This window comes from Sminthopsis crassicaudata, chromosome 4 (genome assembly GCF_048593235.1).
Source record: "Sminthopsis crassicaudata isolate SCR6 chromosome 4, ASM4859323v1, whole genome shotgun sequence".
NCBI lineage: Eukaryota > Metazoa > Chordata > Mammalia > Dasyuromorphia > Dasyuridae > Sminthopsis > Sminthopsis crassicaudata.
Window position 1 is genome coordinate 400112096 of NC_133620.1, and position 17423 is coordinate 400129518.

At 34.0% G+C, this 17423-nt stretch overlaps 1 protein-coding gene and 1 pseudogene across 10 annotated transcripts in view; one reads left to right on the plus strand and one right to left on the minus strand.

Moving 5' to 3' along the window:
• The window catches only part of CDC42BPA (CDC42 binding protein kinase alpha), a 328754-nt gene that overhangs the window by 17491 nt on the left and 293840 nt on the right, over positions 1 to 17423 (plus strand). The gene's annotated exons all lie outside the window — the stretch shown is intronic.
• LOC141538760 (rRNA-processing protein FCF1 homolog pseudogene) lies at positions 759 to 16125 on the minus strand (annotated as a pseudogene).

The following is a 17423-nucleotide window of genomic DNA, read 5'->3' on the forward strand; positions in this document are numbered from 1 at the left end:
ATTTGGGGTTTTGGGTCTTGTTCTCCCACCCAGTTTTCTCAGTCTGTCTTTATGCCAACATTGAACTTTCCACATTGAAAGCATTGTCGAGTCTCTCTGGAAGTCCCTTTGCCAAAAGGGAACTTGTTTTCCCATGTTCAGATCTTGAAAAGTCTGCATCATAGGCTGGGTATAAAAGATATTTGTGCCCACAGAGTTTTATGATCTCCTCTAAAGGAGCATCCTTGTGTAGTCCTAGTATAATTCTACAAACCTCATTAGTATTTTCCTTAGCAAGTTGTCTTATCATAATTTCTGTTGCTGCATTTTCATCAATAATTCATATGACAGCCCATCAACAAAGGGTTCATTTGGACCTTGTGCTATTTTCATGAGGTCTTCCCCTCTATCTTGTCAGCAGAAGCAATTTGCTCATAGCTGTCAAAGGGTAATTAATTCGTGCTAAAGTGCCTGCATAAGGATCTACACCTGCTAGTTGATCAAAGGTGACTGGTATATTTACTCCAGGTGGCCTATTTCGTTGGGCTTGTATTTTACAGAGCTCACTATATTCAGGAAGCCACAAGTTTTGTCCAGGTTCTAAACATGTCCTTGCTATAGATTTCCAGTCATTAGGGATTAAAACTTCAAAAGCCAAATGCTGTAATAACATCTTAACATAAGATGATGTAGACCCATAAAAAGTGCAAGCTTTTTTCAGGTCTTTGATAATTTCCAGCTTAAAAGGCGTGTATCTTCTTTTTTCTTGACCTGAAGAGTCAAACAGTTTCTTCAATCACAGGCTGTGCTTCTATTCTCAAATCAGATGTATCCTGTCCTTTCTCTTTAGCTTTAATTTGTGCCTTTGGTAATTGTGCCATAAGGGGCGGACAAAGCTGCTGCATGCGTGGTGCTAATGGTGATACTGCCCTTCCCCCTCCTCCTCCTCCCTTCATCTACAAATGTAAAATTGAGGGGGGAGGGTGAGGAGATGGGGGATACTCTAAGGGTATCTGCTCCTGTGTAGGGAAGGTGAAACTGAGCTGTGAAAGTGAGAAGCACCACATCCCATAAGTTCATCAGCACTATACTTAACTCCTTTCTTGTCCAACTCTCCATGCCTTTCAGCTGCTTTGTCAGTACCACCCCCCTCCTTTCTTTCTCCTCACACTTTCTTGTCTGGCTATCCACCTTAAAATTTTTCCTTTTTTAAAAAAGAACTTGTGGGCTCCTTTAAAGCCAATTATATTATATTGTACATAAGGAATGTTTCCTCAGGAATTGAATCAGGACCCATAGCTTCGTAATATTCAATTAGTTGCTGTCCCACTATTTTCCACATATCTGACTCTAATTTTTCTTCCTTAGATAGCCAAGGAGATGTACACTCTAATATATTCAAGAGTCCAATGATTTCCTTCCATGTTACCAACAAACCTTGCTTTATTAATCTAACTATGCATTCTACACACTTCCCTTGGGTGGGGGAGGCTCTTTTCTTAGTATTTGCCCTATTTCAGCCTAAAAATAAAAGTGATTTTTTTTTGTTTGTTTTATCATTTCAAGATTTTCTTTTTTTCCCCTTAATTTTATAATTATAAATTTTTTTTGACAGTACATATGCATGAGTAATTTTTTTTTTTTTTTTGGTAACATTATCCCTTGTATTCATTTTTCCAAATTTTCCCCTCCCTGCCTCTACTCCCTCCACTAGAAGACAGGCAATCCCATACATATTAAATGTGTTAACAGTATAACCTAGATACAATATATGTGTGTAAATCCAATTTTCTTGTTGCACGTTAAGAATTGGATTCCGAAGGTATAAGTAACCTGAGTAGAAAGACAGTAGTGCTAACAGTTTACATTCAATTCCCAGTGTCCCTTCTCTGGGTGTAGCTGTTTCTTTCCATCATTGATCAACTGGAAGTGAGTTGGATCTTCTTTATGTTGAAGATATCCACTTCCATTAGAATATATCTTCATACAGTATTGTTGTTGAAGTGTATAGTGATCTAAAATGAAAGTGATGTTAGCCTTTACAGAAGTTTCCTGCTTGTCTATTTTTATACTCACACTATTTCCAGGTCATAGGGAACTTCTCCAATGAACTTGGCCGATTAAATTAGTTGAGCTGGTTTGTGCCTTTCTTTGCAAGGTCCTGTGTTTCTAGGGCCCCATGTTTGGATGCCAAATGTAATGTCTTGGCTAGCTTTCTGGAGGTTCTCTGGAGGGGCCTAGGTCTTTAGGTGGACAAGTGATGAAGGCAAGAGAACCACCATGAGGCTGGTCAAAGATGGAGTGTCGGTGGCTGAGTTTCTCTGTTCCCAATCCTCTCAGCCCTTAAATACCTTAGTACTATTACATCACTACAACAGCTGAGGACTACAATATTACCATATCATTCTAAGTATATGCCAACTAGAATAATTACATAGAGCTATTATCTTATCAATCACATTGAGTAGGTGCTTAACTATAAGCACCCTGCTGTCCTTGAATCAAATATACCTTTCCAGAGTTCCATCCCTCTACACTAGTCATGAGTAGCATGCCAAACTGAGTTCCTGCCAAACCTATGGGACTTGTATGTGAGCATATATTTTGAAATCAAGACCTAATAAACCCAAAGCAATTAATGTGTCCTAAAGTACATATATGCATCATCTATTTCTAGGATGAATCTGATTAACATAGAGGAAGGCACTGATTCAAAATGACATACTTTTCAATGAATGGTCTTACTCTACAAAAAACTGGGGTTGGGAAATTGTCAAAGGAACTTTCTACTAATTAAAATGGCTTCTCTTGGAGCTTCACATTTCACAAATGAAAGGAACTTGATCAGCTTCCAAAAGAGATTCCATCACAGTTGAAAGGAAACTGAGTATTGATTTTTCTTTTACTTAAAGATCATCCCTGAGCATAAAATCTTTTTTTCCTATACATTTTTAAAGAGTTTTCCATAACGTACATAGGCTGTCCTGATCACAAAGCTTACTCCTAATAGGATAGTATATCATATACATTTGCTTCAGCAGAGATTTGGAGAGAACATACACTTTTCTGGAACCCTGATAATAGCATTTCTATACTGTGACAATATCAAAATAGATCAGTTTTCAATGTAGGCTTATAAGTATCTCTGATAATATAACAAATCCAAAGCATTTTGTAAATAATTATCAAATTTAACAAAGTTAACACCTGTCTTCCTAGGCATCAGAAAAGGGACTATTATCCTGGCAACCTTTTCTTAAAATTAAATCAAAATCACTAAAACCTAAAAACAACTGACACTAGAGATGAGGTATGGGAGTCAAACCAGAATTTATCTTGCATTGGGTACACAGTAAGGATCACAATGAAATTAGAATATGCTAATATCACTAAAGTAATGGCAGTCTCTTGTTAAAAACCTCTTGCTTTTTAGAAGGAAAGCTGTAGCAACTATGGATAAAAAACAGAGATGTTACCTTGCTGTCAAAGATCCATATAGTGAAAACTATGTTTCTTCCAGTAACAATGTATAAATGTGAGAATTGGCCTTTAAGGAAAACTGAGTATTGCAGAATCAGTGATTGTGGTGCTGAAGAGGACTTTTGAGAATCCTCTGAACAGCAAGGAGATCAAATTAGTCAATACTTAAAAGAAATTAATTCCAGTTATTCACTGGAAGGTCACATACTGAAGCTGAAGATGAAATCCTTTGGCCATGTAATCAGAAGAATGGACTTACTGGAAAAGTCTCTGATACTGGGAAATAATAAAGGCAAAAGGAAAAGGGGACAAAAGAGGATGAGATAGGTAGTTTCCTGGAAACAATGAACATGAACAGACTTTGGGAAATAGTGAAAAATAAAAGGATTTGCAACATATGGTCCATGGAGTCAGGAATAGACATTACTATGTCTGAATAACAACAGAAATGGGGATAATAATAGCACCCACCACTCAAAGTTTCTCATGAGAACTAAATGGGATAATAATCCTAAAGCATATAGCGCAGTGCTTAGCGCATAATAAATGCCACGTAAGTGATGGCTATTTGCTGTCTTCATTATTATAAGTAGCCTGCAGCATATTTTCAGTGATGGCGATTACTGGTTTATGAGATGTGGCATAATTTTTATCAGCCAGGAAATGATTAGAAATGGACATGGGCTGGTCATATTATATATTATGAGTTAGGGATAAGGATAATAGATAAATAGATAACTAGGTTAGATGCTGTCCTGGTACTCCCAGATATAAAGAACTTGAAGGAAGGCCTTTATTGCATTGAGTAGATCTGTAAAAAGGTCAGGCTCTCTTCACCTTAGGCCTTCATTACTGTAGGAGCCTGCTGCTGGTCTACCTGTCTCATTTGTTTCCCCACTCTAATCCATTCTCCATTCAGCTACTGAAATCATTTTCTTAAAGCTCAAGTCTAAGATCATGTCACTCTTCTCAGTAAACTCTAGTGACTTCCTGTTGTTTTCATGATCAAATACAAAATGCTATTTTTGGCATTCAGAATTCTTTATAACCTAACCTCTTTTTACATTTTACTCCCCAACATGTAATTTTTAATCCAGTGCCATTGGCCTCCTGACAGTTTCATGAAAAAGATATTCTCTCTTGGCTTCAGGCATTTTCTCTGCCTGTCCTTCATACCTGGAATGCTCTCTCTTCTCTCTGACAGCTCACCTCCTTGGTTTTTCTTTTTTTTTTTTTTATTATAGTTTTTTATTTACAAGATATATGCATAGGGGCAGCTAGGTGGTGCAGTGGATAGAGCACCAGCCTTGAATTCAGGAGGATCTGAGTTCAAATCTGGTCTCAGACACTTAACACTTCCTAGCTGTGTGACCCTGGGCAAGTCACTTAACCCCATCCTCAGGGGGAAAAAAAAAGAAAATATATATATATATATGCCTGGGTAATTTTTCAGCATTGACCCTTGCAAAACCTTTTGTTCCAATTTTCCCTTCCTTCCCACCACCCCCTCCCCCAGATGGCAGGTAGAACAATACATGTTAAATATGCTCATATAATTCCTGACTTTTCTTTGGTAGATGGATTCCCAAATATTTTATACTCTCAATATTTGTTTGGAATGGAATTTCTCTTTGTATCTCTTGCTGTTGCATTTTGTTGGTGATGTATAAAAATGCTGAGGATTTATGTGGATTTATTTTGTATCCAGCAACTTTGCTAAAGTTGTGAATTATTTCTAATAACTTTTTATTAGAATCTTTGGGGTTTTTTTAAGTATACCATCATATCATCTGCAAAGAGTGACAGTTTGATTTCCTCATTACCTACTCTTATTCCTTTAATCTCTTTCTCGATTCTTATTGCCGAGGCTAACATTTCTAATACAATATTGAATAGTAGTGGTGATAGTGGGCAACCTTGTTTCACTCCTGATCATACTGGGAAAGGTTCCAGTTTATCTCCATTGCATATTGTGCTTACTGACGGTTGTAAATATAATACATGTTAAATATGTTAAATATAATATATGTATTCATAGCCATAGTTATTTTGCTGCATAAGAAGAATCGGACTTTGAAAATTAACCTGTGAAGGAAATAAAAAATGCAAGTGGACAAAAACAGAGGGATTGGAAATGCTATGTAGTGGTTCACACTCATTTCCCTGAGTTCTTTTGCTGGGTGTACCTGGTTCTATTCATTATTGAACAAATGGAACTGATTTGGTTCATCTCATTGTTGAAAGTGGCCACATCCATCAGAATTGATCATCATATAGTATTGTTGTTAAAGTATGTAATGATCTCCTGGTCCTGCTCATTTCTCTCAGCATAAGTTCATATAAGTCCCTCTGAAATCATCCTGCTGGTCATTTCTTACAGAACAATAATATACCACAACATTCATATACCACAATTTATTCAGCCATTCTCCAATTGATGGGCATCCACTCAGTTTCCAGTTTCTAGCCACTATAAAGAGGTCTGCTATAAACATTCTTGCACATATAGGTCCCTTTCCCTTCTTTAAAATCTCTTTAGGATATAAGCCCAGTAGTAGCACTGCTGGATCAAAGGCTATGCACAGTTTGATAACTTTTTGAGCATAGTTCCAAATTGCTCTCCAGAATGGCTGGATGTATTCACAACTCTACCAACAATGTATCAGTGTCCCAGTTTTCCCCACATCCCCTCAAATTCAGCATTATCTTTTCCTGTCATCCTAGCCAATCTGACAGGTGTGTAGTGGTATGTCAGAGTGGTCTTAATTTGTCTTTCTCTGATTAATAATGACTTGGAACATCTTTTCATATGGTTAGAAATAGTTTTAATTTCTTTATCTGAAAATTGTCATCATATCCTTTGACCATTTATCAATTGAAGAATGGCTTCATTTCTTACAAATTAGAGTTAATTCTCTATATTTTGGAAATGAGACCTTTATCAGAACCTTTGGCTGTGAAAATGTTTTCCCACTTTATTGTTTCCCTTCTAATCTTATCTGCATTAGTTTTGTTTGTACAAAAGCTTTTCAATTTGATATAAACAAAATTTTTTATTTTGTGATCAATAACGATCCGTAGTTCTTCTTTGGTCACAAATTCCTTCTTCCTCCACAGGTCTGACAGGTAAACTATCTTATGTTTTTCCGAATTTATTTATAATCTCATTCTTTATGTCTAGATCATGAACCCATTTTGAACTTTTCTTGGTGTATGGTGTTGTGTGGGTCAGTGCCTAATTTCTGCCATACTAATTTCCAATTTTCCCAGCAGTTTTTGTCAAGTAGTGAATTTTTATCCCAAAAGCTGGGGTCTTTGGATTTGTCAAACACTAGATTATTAAAGTTATTGACTATTTTGTCCTGTGAACCTAACCTATTCCACTGATCAACTCGTCTTTTTCTTAGCCAGTATCAAATGATTTTGATGATCACTGCTTTATATAGTTTTTTTATATATAGTTTTTTTTTATATAGTTTTAGATCTAGTATAGCTAGGCCACTTTCATTTGATTTTTTTTTTTTTTTTTTTTTTTTTTTTTTTTTGTCATTAGTTCCCTTGAAAGTTTTGACCTTTTGTTCTTCCAGATGAATTTTGTTATTTTATTTTTTTTAGGTCATTAAAATAGTTTTTTGAGAGTCTGATTGGTTTAGCACTAAATAAGTAGATTAGTTTAGGTAGTATTGTCATCTTTATTAAATTTGTTCAACCTTTTCAAAAGCACTTAATATTTTTCCAATTGGTTAGATCTGACTTTGTGTGGAAAGTGTTTTGTAGTTTTGCTTATATAGTTGTTGACTTCCCCTTGGCAGATAGATTCCCGAATATTTTATACTATCAGCAGTTACTTTAAATGGACTTTCTCTTTGCAATTCTAACTGTTGGATTTTATTAGTGATATATAAGATGATTTATGTGGGTTTATTTTGTATCCTGCAACTTTGCTAAAGTTGTGGATTATTTCTAATAGAATATCTGGGGTTCTCTAAGTATACCATCATATCATCTGCAACGAGTGATAATTTGGTTTCCTCATTACCTACTCTATTTCTTTTACTCTCTTTCTCAACTCTTATTGCCAAAGCTAGCATTTCTCTTATAATATGGAATAGTAATGTGGATAATGGGCAACCTTGTTATTGGGAACTGTTCAGTTTATCCCCATTACATATGATGCTTACTGATAGTTTTAAATAGATGCTACTGATTATTTTAAGGAAAAGTCCATTTATTCCTATACTCTCAAGTGTTTTTAATAGGAAAGAATATTGGATTTTATCAAATGCTTTTTCTGTATATATTGAGATGATCAAATCATATGGTTTTTGTTAATTTGGTTATTGATATAGTCAGTTATGCTAATAGTTTTCCTAATATTGAACCAGCCCTGCATTCCTGGTATAAATACTACTTGGTCATGGTGCATTATTCTTGGGATGATTTTCTGTAATCTCTTTACTAATATTTTATTTAAGATTTTAGCATCAATATTCATTACGGAGATTGGTCTGTAATTTTCTTTCTCTGTTTTCCACCTAGCTGGTTTAGGTATCAATACCTTGTCTGTGTCATAAAAGGAATTTGGTGTGGAAGTCCTTCATTCTCTATTTTTTTCAAATAGTTTATATAGTATTGGAGTTAATTGTTCTTTATATATTTGGTAGGAATACATAAAGGACATGTAAATCCCTCTCGTCCTGGGGATTTTTTCTTAGGGATTTGATTAATAGCTTGTTCTGTTTCTTTTTCTAAAATGGGACTATTTAAGCAATTTACTTCCTCCTCTGTTAATCTGGGAAGCCTGTATTTTTGAAGGTAGTCATCCATTTCACTTAGGTTATCAAATTTATTGGCATAAAGTTGGGCAAAGATTATTGCTCTGATTTCCTCTTTATTAGTGGAAAGTTCTCCCTTTTTTCATTTTTAAGACTAACAATTTGATTTTCCTCTCCTTTTTCTAATCAGATTTACCAAAGATCTATCTATTTTACTGGTTTTTTCATAAAACCAACTCTTAGTTTTATTTATTAATTCAATAGTTTTTTAATTTTCAATTTTATCAATTTCTCCTTGTAATTTTAGAATTTCAAGTTTAGTGTTTGATTGGGGGTTTTTAATTTGGTCTTTGTTTAGCTTATTAAGTTGCAAGCCCAATTCATTGATCTTCTCTTTCTCTATTTTCTTTAAGCCTCTAAAGATATAAAATTTCCCCTTATTACCACTTTGACTGTGTCCCACAAATTTTGGTATGTTGTCTCTTTGTTGTCATTATCTTGGGTGAAATTATTGGGTCTATGATTTGCTGTTTCACCCAATCATTCTTTAGAATGAGATTATTTAGCTTCCAATTACTTTTTGGTCTATTCACCCCTAACTTTTTGTTGAATGTAGTTTTTATTGCATTGTGATCTGAAAAGAATGCATTTACTATTTCTACCTTTCTGCATTTAATTTTGAGCTCTTTATGTCCTAATAATATGGTCAATTTTTATATAGATTCTATGAACTGCTGAGAAGAAAGTGTACTCCTTTCTGTCTCCATTCAGTTTTCTCCAAAGATGTATCATACCTAACTTTTCTAATACTCTATTTACCTCTTTAACTTCTTTCTTATTTGTTTTGTGGTTTGATTTATCTAATTCTGAGAGTGCAAGATTGAGATCTCCCACTATTATATTTTAGTTTTATTGTATTATATTATATTTATTATAGTATAGTTTTGTTGTCTATTTCTTCTTGCAACAATTTTAACTTCTCCTTTAGGAAGTTAGATGCTATACCATTTGGTGCATATATGTTTAGTATTGACATTGCTTCATTGTCTGTGCTACCCTTTAACAAAATATAGTTTCCTTCCTTATCTCTTTTAATTAGATCAATTTTTGCTTTTGCTTGATCTGACATAAGGATGGCTACCCCTGCTTTTTTGACTTCACCTGAAGCATAATAGATTCAGCTCCAACCTTTTACCTTTAATCTGTATGTATCTCCCTGCTTTAAATGTGTTTCCTATAAACAACATATTGTAGGGTTCTGGCTTTTGATCCAATCTATCTGTCTCCGCTTAATGGGAGAGTTCATCTCATCCACATTTAGGGTTAAAATCACTAATTTTTTATTTTCTGCCATCTTATTATCCCCAGATTATGCTTTTCTTTTTCTTACCCCCATTATTGTCCTCCCCAGTATTAAACTTATGGGTACCACATGCTTTATGCAGCTCTTCCTCTTTAGAATCCCTCCCACTCCCTTTGATTCCCTTCCCCTTTCTTATATCTTTCCCTTATTACTTTTTTCCCTTTTCTCTTTTCCTCTCTCACTTTTTAATGAGGGGAGAGAAGTTTCTCTGTAAACCAAATATGTCAATTATTTTCTCTTTGAGCCAAATCTTATGAGATTTACATAATGTTCCTCCCCCTGCCAAAATTCCCTCAGATATGATAGGTTTCCTTTGCCTTTCGTGGGATGTAGTTTCCCTCTTTTTATCTCACCTTTTCCCTTTTTCTGGTACTATCCCCTTTCCACTTTTATTTCCCTTTTTTATATTATATCAATAAAATCAAATTATAAATGCACTCTTTATATATGTCCATAACAGAAATATAGTTCTCAAGAGTTCTTTTTACCTTTTTCTGTTTTTCTCGAGTCCTATACTTGGAGGTCAAATTTTTCGTTTAGCTCTAGAAACAAATGGAATTTACCTGTTTCATTAAATGTCCATCTTCTTCCCTGGAAGAAAATACTCAGCTTAGCTGGATAGTTTATTCTTGGCTGCATTCCAAGTTCTTTTGCCTTTCGGGATATCAGATTCCAAGTCCTTCAATCCTTTAATGTGGAAGCAGCTAAATCCTGAGTGATCCTTATTGTGGTTCCTTGGCATTTGAATTTTTTTTTTTCTGACTGCTTGTAATATTTTTTCCTTAGTCTGATAGTTCTGAAATTTAGCCACAATATTCCGTTGGGAGTTTTTATTTTAGGGTCTCTTTCAGAAGGTGTTCGATGAATTCTTTCAATGCCTATTTTACCTTCTGATTCTATTACGTCTGGGCAGTTCTCCTTGATGATTTCCTGTGAAATATTATGTAGGCTCTTTTTTTCATCATAATTTTCAGGAAGTCCAGTAATCTTCAGATTATCTCTACTACATCTATTTTCCAGGTCTGTTGTTTTTCCAAGTAGATAGTTAACATTTTTCCTAATTTTTTCATTTTTTTGGTTTTGCTTGACTGATTCTTGATGTCTCAATGAATCATTCATTTCTGTTTGTTCAGTTCTGATTTTTAATGAGTTATTTTCTTCATTAGGTTTTTTTTTTTTAACTTCTTTTTGTATATATCTAATTGAATTTTTAAATGAATTGTTTTACTCTATGGATTTTTTTTTTCCATTTCACTAATTTTTTTTTTTTAACAGTTATTTTCTTTTTCCGATTCACACATTCTACTTTCCTGGGAGTTACTTTATCTTTTCCAATTTACAAATTCTGTTTCCTTTTGCAGTTCACATTTCAGGAAGTTGTTTTCTTTTTCTACTTTATCAAATTTTTCTTTTAGTGAATTATACACTTTTTCCATACTCTCTTGCAGAGATTCTCTTTCCTTTCCCCATTTTTTTTCTAGCTCTCTTTTAAGATCTTTTATAATTTCTTCTAGGAGAGCCATGTGTGATGGGAACCAGGTTATATCCCCTTTTGGGGTTTTGTCTGGAGACTGTCTGCTATTAGTCTCCTTGGATTAAAAATCAATTCTCTGTATAGAAGCTATGTATGATTAGAGTACTTAGCTTTTTTACTCATTTTTGTAAAAAGCTCTTAGGGTCTGCCTTCAGGACAAGGAGGTTCTCCGCTTTCTCTGCAGAACAGGGATAGGTATATGGACAGTAGCTGTCCTGCAAATGGGCTGCAAAGAGTGGCCGAGTTGCGGAAGTGCCCTGGGAAGAACCTTGCACCAGAAGCGCCTCTGCTCTGGGAAGCACAGGAAGTTTTATTGCTCTGGGCAGAGCCCCCCTGCTGAACAGATTTGTGGCTGCCCTGGGCAAAAGCTGCAGGACTGTGCTGTGTGGTCTGTGCTGAATCACTTCTGGTGCTGGGTGGGTGTAGCCAGATCCTGTTAAATTCTGATGTTTTTTGGAGTATGCTCTACCTTTGGCGTTTATGCAACTTCTCTGCTGAACTACTGCTTTGCAACTAAAGTAGAGCAGCCAATCTGTGGTAAAGTCCTCCCTCTAAATTTTCCACTCACGGAGACCGCCCCCAGCCCGGTCTGCTCAATGTGCTAGCTTCTGCTCTACCTTCCTGCCAATCAAGACAAACCTTTTCTGGAGATCTTCCAGATTATCTTTGGCTGGTAATTTGTTGTACTCCCAATATTCGTGGATTTTACCAGTCAAACTCTATTTCTGAGGCTGAATTTGGTAATTAGTAGTGAGGATATGAGAGGAGTTCAGAATGACGCATGTGTCTTCTCCACCATCTTGGCTCTCCCTCCCCCCCCCCACACCTTGGATTTTCTTTAAGTCACAACTAAAATCCTATCTTCTACAGAAAGCCCTTCCTGTCCCTCTTAATTCCATTGTTTTCTCTCATTTCCAGTTCATTCTATATATAGTTCTATCTATCTTACACACGCACACACACACACATTTATTTGTATGGTATCTCTATTAGATTCTAAGCTCCTCGAGGGCAGGAACTATCTTTTGCCCCTTTTAATATCCCCAGGGTTTCACATATTTCTATTTGCATAGTAGGTGCTTAATAAACTTGATACTTACTGGCTATGTGACCCTGGACTATTCACTTAACCCCAGTTGCCTGCTCTCCCCTCTTCCCTCAAAAAAGAATAACTTAGGATAAGAAGCAGCATATAGGTTATGATTTGAATTGATAAATATAAATATTTAAATATAAGGGGAATACTTATGTGATTGAGGTCACAAGTGTTGAAGTATAAGAATAAACATATTACATGATTGGACATATGTTTGTGGGCATCTTAATATAGATGTGTATGAGTGAATTGTGCTTTATAGTGAGGAGAACCATTGATAATTATAGTAAATATGGAAAAAGTCAAAATTCGTTAAGCTTGTTTTATGAATAAGGAAGATTGAAGCCCTGATTGCTGAGATTAGAGCAAGACCTGGGATTGAAATCCAGGCTTTTTGATTCCCAACTTCATGTTTTTTATTTCCATTGTATCATATTGCATTTCCTCCCTTTTTTTGGTGTTTATTTTAAGATAATATAATTATCAGTACACCATAGTTGATTTAGAGGTGTATTTCCAGAACAGTACCAGCTCTGGCCCACTTGAACTCAAAAGATAAACTCTATAAGGTCTGATGCAGCTGTCTCAGGCTCATTGTTAGAGAAGAGAGTTTGCATAGGCAGGACATATTCTTTGGCTGTTGTGTTCACAGTGGACATGTTGTCAGTGTAACAGAATATCAGCTTCTTTTTCACCCTTTCAGGGAGATTTTTGAAAAGTCCTGCCATGTCATATGCAGACAGGAAAAGAAGGAATGAGGGAAAGACTACTGTAATTCCTTTTAAAAATTATATTTTATTTAGGAAAAAAAATTAGTAAAAATCCATCATCTTTTCCTGTCACACAAATGAGAGTGAAAGAAAAACAGAACTGTTAAAAATGTGTTACTAAGCAAAGCAAATGTCTACTTTTGCCATGTCAAAAAACATTTCTCATTCTGCACTCTGAGTCCTTTACTTTCTATCTGGAAGTAGGTAACATGTTTCATCTTTAGTCCTCTGAAATCCTTGATAATTATACTGATCCAAGTTCCTAATTCTTTCAAAGTTATTTTTCTTTATTTTATTACTATTATTGTATAAATTATTTTCCTGTTTCTGTTTATCTTATATTAGTTAATGTAATTCTCCCCAGGATTCTCCAAAACAATCTTTCATCCTCAAGTACAGTAATATTTCATTCTTTATATAATTTTATTCATTCCCTAATTTATGGATGCATTTCCCCCCCCCTCATTTATATGTTTATTTCCAATATAATAAAATTGTACGTAGAAGCAGCTTCTATTGAGGTGGTAGAGTCAAGGGGAGAAAATCCATGGAAATACTTGTTTAAAGCCCATTTTCTAGCAGTTAGGAACAATGAAACAAGAATAACTCAATCTATAGAAATGTCTGAACAAAATTGATTTTTATGTAAATTAAATGATTTTTTTTTTCATTAAGATACAAAAGTCATTTTGGAATAGAATAAAAAAGCAAGTCTCTTGTAAGCACATTTTACACAATATGACAAATAATGGAATAGAATGGTATTTCTTTGTTAATTGTATGGGTATTTTGTAGACTGGTATCACAGGAACTTCAGTCTCTTGATGTTGTAATCGAGGGGCTCTATAATCATCTGGCATTCTCTTGATATGTTATACCTATGCTTAGATATATACATGATGGGAACTCCAGGGATCTTCTGGATTCTTCACTTAAGGTTTTGATCAACTGTAGCTACAGTATAGCACTTGTGCTTTGTGAGCCTCTGGAGTAAAGAAGCATTTGTATATGTTCTTTTGGGTGAGTATGACAATTGTTCAAATCCTGAGTACTTCACAATCCTCAGGACTGGCTTGATACTTCTGTCCCAGTTTTTCAATTCGATCATTAGAGTCAGTTATGCAAGGAATGCCTGTTGCATATAGACAATCCATCATTAACTGCACTAAGTCCAACTTTGCCTTTGATGGAGAAGTTGATAAAGTTGGTATCAACCAAGTTATAGTAAGAGGGTCCCAACTGTGTTACATTGGAAGAACAAGCGAAATGAATGCTGGGGAACTTTTTTCTTTGAGTGGACTGGGATCTTTTTTGTTTTTAATCTATCTTTTTCTTTCCTCTGTAAGCAATTAATGACTCTCCTCTATTCACATCTCTTTTTAGGACATAGCTGATTGAGGCCATTTGCAGTCTCTCATTTCATAAACTAAGCATTCACTTCATGGTTCAAGGTTTCTAGAAGTCTTTTTGAGGTTTCTGGATATACTTTTAGATTCCCAATCAATCCCAATTTTCAATGCTAATTTCTTTCTTCTACCTCTTTCGTCATCTATTGAGAAAGCAATTGTTATATATATGCACACATTTAAAACATTTCTGCATTAATTATGCCCCGCCCCCCAAAAAAAAGATCAATAAGAAATATGGTTTAATCTGTACTCTTAAGTCCATGAATTCTCAATCTATAGGTGGGTAGAATTTTTCACCAAAAGTATTGCTGAGAAGAGTTAAGTCTGTCATATTTGATCATTATGCAAAGTTGCTGTTGTTGTGTATTGTTCTTCTGGGGCTTACTTCATTTAACATCAGTTCATGTAAATTTTTCCAGGTTTTTCTGAAATCATCCTGCTTGTCATTTCTTATAGCACAGTAATATTTCATTTCATTTATATACTACAATTTGTTCACTTATTCTCCAATTGATGGACAGCTTCACAATTTTTAATTTTTTTGCCATCACAAAAAAAGTGCTGCTATAAATATTTTTGAATATGTGTGTCCTTTCCCCTTGCTGGATCAAAACAGATACACACTTTCATTGCCCTTTGGGCATATTTTTCAAATTGTTCTCCCGAGTGGTTAAATCAGTTCATGACTCCAACAATGGATTAGTGTTCAAGTTTTCCAACATCTTCATCATTTATCATTTTTCTCTTCTATCATATTAACTAAATGTTTTAATCTTCATTTTTCTAGTCAGTAGTGATTTAGAGCAGTTTTTCATGTGACACAGATAGCTTTAATCTCCATTCGAAGACTGCCTGTTGATATCCTCTGACCATTTATCAAGTGGAAAGTGAGTTGTATTCTTATTACCCTTGATATTTTTTATCTCTTTTTTTTCCAAATAAATTTTATTATTTCTTCTTAAATTTATTAAGTAACTGTTTGAATTGGTATGGCATTGAATACATAAATTTAGAGTTGCCATTTTTATTTATTGATTTGACCTACTCACTTAATTTATAACAGTCTTTATTTGCATAGTAATTGTGTTTATATAGTTTCTGTGTTTGGCTTGATAGGTAGATTCCCAAGTATTATATATGCTCTGCAGTTATTTTAAGTGGAATTTTTCTTCCTGCTAGTTTTTGTTGATAATAAATAGAAATGCTGATGATTTATGTGGATTTAATATATATCTTGCAACTTGCTAAGTTGTTATTTTGATTTAGTTTCTTGGGTTAGTGTTTTCTAAATATACCATCTTATCATCTTCAACAAGTTATATTTTTTGTATCCTCATTGCCTGTGTTTATTCCTTCAGTTTTAAGGAATAAGCTTATTGCTAGAGTAGTATTCCTTGGACATACTTGCTTCAACCTTGATCTTACTGGAAAGGTTCCAAGTTTGTTCACATTACATATAATGCTTGTTCTTGATTTTGTATAGATATTACATTTAAGAAAAGCTGCATTCAGTACACTCCTTTCTAGTATTTTTTTAAAAATAGCAATGGGTATTATATTTTTTGCTAAAAGTCTTTTCTGTGTTAGTTGAAGTAATCATATAATTTTTAATTGATATGTTCATTATGCTTATAGTTTTTCTAATATTGAACCAACCTTGCATTGCTTGTTATACATCCAGCTGATGATAACATGATCTTTGTGACATGTTGTTGCCATCTCCTTAGCTAATATTTTATTTTTTGCATTAACATTTATTAGTGAAATTGGTCTATAATTTTATTGTTTTTTTTTACTCCTTGTTATAGGTGTCATATTTGTGCCAATAAAGGAAATTGGTCTATAATTTTATTGTTTTTTTTTACTCCTTGTTATAGGTGTCATATTTGTGCCAATAAAGGAAATTGGTAGGACTTTTAAATGTAATTTTCAAACTACATTTGTTTGGTAGAGTTCCCTTGCAATCGAGTTGGTCCTGTTGTTCATACTTATGGAGCTCATTTATGGCTTACTAAACTAAACTTTAAAGTATCCTATTTCCTTTCTTGTTAATTTGGGCAATTCATATTTTTTATAAATGTCCATCTATTTCACTTAGATTGTCAATTTTATTGGCGTTTAGTTGGGCAAAATAGTTCTTAATGCTTTTATTTTGTCTTCACTGATTGTGCACTCACTATTTTCATTTTTGATATGGGTAATTTGGTTTTTGTTTAAATATCAAATTAGCCAATAGTTTATCTGTTTTATTGTTTTTCCCCCTCATAAAACCAGTTTGTAGTTTTAATAATTAATTTAATTTCTTAAAATTTCAATTTTATCAATTTTGATTTTCAGGATTTTCTTTTTTGGTATTTAATAGGGAGTTTTAAATTTGTTCCTTTTTCTAGATTTTTTTGGGTTTTATTTTGATCTATGCCCATTTTATTTATTATTTCTTTCTCTTTTATTGGCGTAAACATTTAGAAATAGAAATTTTCCCCAAAGTAATTCTTTGGCTACATCCAATTTTGGTAAACTGACTTATAGTTATCATCATCTCTAATAAAATTATGAATTATTTTTATTTAGTTTCTAACTAATTTTAATTTGTATTTCAAAGGTGCTTTATTGCACATAATTGTTATTTTATTATGGTCAGAAAAAAGATGTATTTAATATTTCTACTTTCCACTTTTGTTTGAAACTTACTTATGCTCTGATACATACTCAGTTTTTCTAAAGGGTGCCATACACAGCTGAGAAATAGTTATTTATTCTTTTCTACTCTCATTCATTATTTTCTAGATATGTACCATATCCAGTTAAAATTTTTTTATTCATTTCTTTTACTTCTTGATTATTTTATGGTTGGATTTATTTAGGTATGAGAGGGGTAAGTTGGGGATAAATTGAAGTCCCCTACTAATATAGTTTTACTGTCTGTTTTGTCCTGCAACTCATTTAACTTTTCCCTTTAAGAATTTGGATGCTATAGTGATGAATTGAACCAGCTACACCCAGTGAAAGAACTCTGG